We start from the raw sequence: 4,030 nt of genomic DNA on the forward strand, positions 1-4,030 counted from the left end.
TCTCTGAAAAGTAGAATCCACTGAGAGTGTTTTCTGTAGGGACTGAGAACTTGGGCCACAGTTTAATCCCACCGTTTGAAGAGCCTCTGGTGGCGGGAAAGCTATAGCTGTCCCTTAACCTATGGGTCCCGGGGCCAAACAGGAAGACACTTTACCTGCACGCAGCAAGAGCCAATGAGCCTGAGTTTGGTCCTGGGACACTGGCTGTGGGTCTGAGGGAGGAACAATGGTGAGGAAACAAAGCCCAGGGTCATTTAAGTCCTCCTTGGGATTCGGGGAAGGACAGGGCATTCCCCTTCCAGAGATGTTGCTGTTGGGAACTAACCCAGACACCAGCACTGTGTTTCTGTTCATTCTACTCAGATGCCTTAATTGCTGTCCCAGGCCCCTGGTGCTTAAGGAAGCGTTTGTGGGCAAAGGTAACGATGGCCAGCAAGGACCCACCTGACGCTGGGGGGACTTTAGGGGAGAGGGCTGGGCAACACCCTAACTCCCACGTGCCTGCACCTCCCGTAAAGCTGATGTTCCTGGACTCTGGGGGCCTGGAGGCTCCTGGGCAGTTTCCACACATTCAGATAACTGGGACATTCCTGATAGGACTGTGGTGAGAAAAACAAAAGACCAAGCCACGGAAGAGTAGGACCAGCGGACTTTCTGTTTGTGTGAGATTGTCCCTTATCTCCTGCCTCCTCCCGTGGTCTTGCCCTCCCATTTCCTGGTTCAGCAGACAAGGAAGTCCGTCTGCAACTGAATGGAAGAGAGCCAGCTGGCACGACATTCAGTCTGGTCACTGCTGCTGTGGGGTCTTCCCTCCACCCCCAGCCCCCATTAAAGCTCACAAAGCGAGTGTCAGATGGTGGGACGCACTCAGGAGAAGGCAGCTGGGACAGCTGTCCCTGGCCTCTCGGCAGGCCCCATCCATCTGTTCCTCTGTGTGACTTGAGAAACAGAAGAGAGGCAGTGCCATGGGGAGCAGAGAAGGTGGTCAGACACACGGGGCCGGTCATGTGGGTCCGGGGGCAGAGCAGGTGGTCAGACACTCGGGGCCAGTCATGTGGGTCCGGGAAGATGGGGCCCAGGGCAGAAAAAGGGAGTGGGAGCCCGGGTCTCAGCTCCAGACGACAGGGTCTCCCAGCTGGACGTGGCCCCACTAATGTCACGGTGGCAGAGCTGGCACCTGGCTTGGCTGATCCTGTCCAATCCAAGACCCTGCTACTCCAGTGGGCTTCAAGGCGTTGGGTTGAGGGACTCTTAACTTTTGAAAGGAGAGCAGTTAAAAAAGCCACAAGTAAATCAGAGAAGGTTATACAACATCCCTCTCTTACATCTGTTTTCTGTGACCTATGCTCACTTTTTATACCACCATCTGCCACTTACACCCAATCCCTAACATCCCTCCCCTGCCCAGCCACACACTGTCTAGAAGGTCCCCACGTTGCACATGCCTTCCTGTCCCAGCGCATCCCCTTGGTCTCAGTGCAGCGAGAGCTGTCAGGCGGTGCTACGCCAAGCATACCCCTCTGGTTTAGGTTATATGGAAACTGCCCAGGCCCCACTCAGCTGCCTCACCAATGTTAAGCCCTTACATTTGCCTTCTCTCCAGCTGTTTATTTTGCCAGCAGGAAGTGTCGCCAGTCATTTGCCTGCTAATGAACTGTACAATCATAACAGTCAACCCACTCCAGCCCTGAGAGAAAGGGAAAGAAATGTTCTGGCCCAGGCTACACAGGCGGAGCGGGGGTGGGGGTGGGGGTTGGTTAGCCAAGAGGAGGGGCTGTGGTTACCATAGAGGCAAAGAGACAGGAAAAAAACCACCAGCATTTCTTATCCACCAGTAAAGCACAAAGCACTGTAGGGGGGCAGTTTGTATAGATTATCCCCATTGAATAGATGCAGAAACTGCAGCTCAGAGAGGGTGGATGGCTTTCCAGGTCACACAGCTAGTGAGGAGACTGAGCAGCAGAACAGGGATTAGGCTCCTAGTTCATCTGATGCCAAAGTCATGGTCTCTGGAGGCTCCCTGGCGCTTCACGGGCTGCCCCTCAAGTGGGAGACGCCCACACTGGTGTCCCAGGCACCTTAGCAAAGATGTTTGCTTTCCTGGCAACATGACAGAGTGAGGATCAGTATCCAAGTGCCCAGGAATCCATGTGGCCTAACAGGGAGCCTGCAGAAGCCATTCCTAAGATCTGAGCAGAGGGCTGGGGCCTGAGCCACAGGCAGAAGCCAGTGGGAAGGGGAGACCAGAGGTGAGCTTCTCCCTTCAACCCTACTGGGGAGAAGGAAGCATTAGCCCATCTTCCTCATTCCAAGTCCTTCCAACCACCAGAACCTACTGACACCACAGGGTACGACTGGCTGGGGAAGAAAGCTATTAGCATTTACTTTCAATAAAACATAATATGCACAAACAATTCTGAAAGTGTATGAGTTCCTATGTTAAGAATACTTATAGGGTGTCCCCTCCAAAATGTATACACTTTTTTTTTCTGATAGCTCAATTGATGTTTCTTTCTTTTCAGATTTAACCCACTGGAATGAATAATTATTCAAAGTGTGTATACATATATTTGGGACATCCTATGTACACATATATATAAACAGTAAGCTTTGTTCATCAAGTTCTCATCTTAGTTTGTGGGCCTCCTGACTTGGTCATCAACCTGACATTTTAAAATTTAGGAGCTTGGAGTTAGAACAGGATGGACAGGGTAGCGGCACCCAGGATAATCAAGAACAATGTCAGGGGCTGAGGGTCCTCAATGGCCAGGCAGACACCCAGATGGGAAAGTCAAGGGGAAATTACATAGAGGTGGTTCATGGGGAGAGAGAAGGCTGGGGAGAGAGGGAAGAGAGAAAGAGAGAGAGGGAAAGAGAGAGACCTCCTGTCACACTACATGGGAAGACATGCGCTCACTCTCTGATGTCCACTAGCCGCAGCTGCCTCTTTAGAAATGGAGGACATGGGTCCTTGGGCACACAGATGTGGTGATTACTGGGGTGGCGCTGTCTAGGGGGCAGTTAGAGGTCAACTAAGGAAATGGAGGTCTTCCCATTAACATTAAGGATACTTCCAAAAACTGAAACAACTCAAAGGCCCTGGGTATGTTCCACTGCCATGTGTCACCCAATCCGAACACAGACCTGTGAGGAAGCTAGAATGTGGGGCTCAGTCACCCCCATTTTGGGGAGGTCTCTGTGCATCCCTGGTGTGTTAGGAAGATGCCTAGAGGGCAGCTGGCTGGCAAGCCAGCATGTCAGCCTCCCACTGCTCCCTTTCTCTTCCCAGGTCAATGCTCGCCCTCTAGCCCCAGGGCACATGACGTCCCTCTCCACTTACAAACTGGAAAGGACATGTCAAGTGCCTTCTAGAGTGGGCACAGGAGAGTGCACTGGTCCACTTCCCCCCGGTAAAATTAATTCACTGAGTGCAAATCAGTCATAAAGGCCAAAGACAGGAAACGCCTTAAACAGCACTTGCAAAGGGCAAGCCGCCAAGGAGAATGTCTGTGGTTCTCCCTGAGATCCATCCTTGCCCTGGGTCCTTGGGGTACAGGTTGAGAAGAGGGAAGGTTTAATTACATTTGTTCTTAAAAAGGGGTATTTGCCCATTTGGGGTGAGTATCACTTTTAAGAAAAAGGCACAAAAATCTAAGCTTAGAGATATGGGCACATCAGATAAATATTATCCACCTTCTGAAAGGATGCTTCATTGTATACCAGCATTTATGGCAGGGTATCTTTGACTCCAAACATCACTGGAGAGAGTCCTTCTGCACCTCAGGTAATAAGGCAGCTTTGGAATGCAAAGTAGCGGATCCTGCTATCAAAAAGCCACAGAGAAGAGCTAGACATCCGCTGCGGTCACCCTGTCCATGGAGATTTGCATAAATTAGCTTCAGCTCCCTAGGCCAGTGGGCAGCTCTGTGCCCGAGTCAAAGTTTCTGCATATTTTCAAGGCTTTGACCTAAAGGCTCCCTCTGGCTTGGATAGAATACTTAGCCTTATATGCAGTCCCCCTCTCCCAGCT

Source organism: Cnephaeus nilssonii, assembly GCF_951640355.1.
Source record: "Cnephaeus nilssonii genome assembly, chromosome: 8".
NCBI lineage: Eukaryota > Metazoa > Chordata > Mammalia > Chiroptera > Vespertilionidae > Cnephaeus > Cnephaeus nilssonii.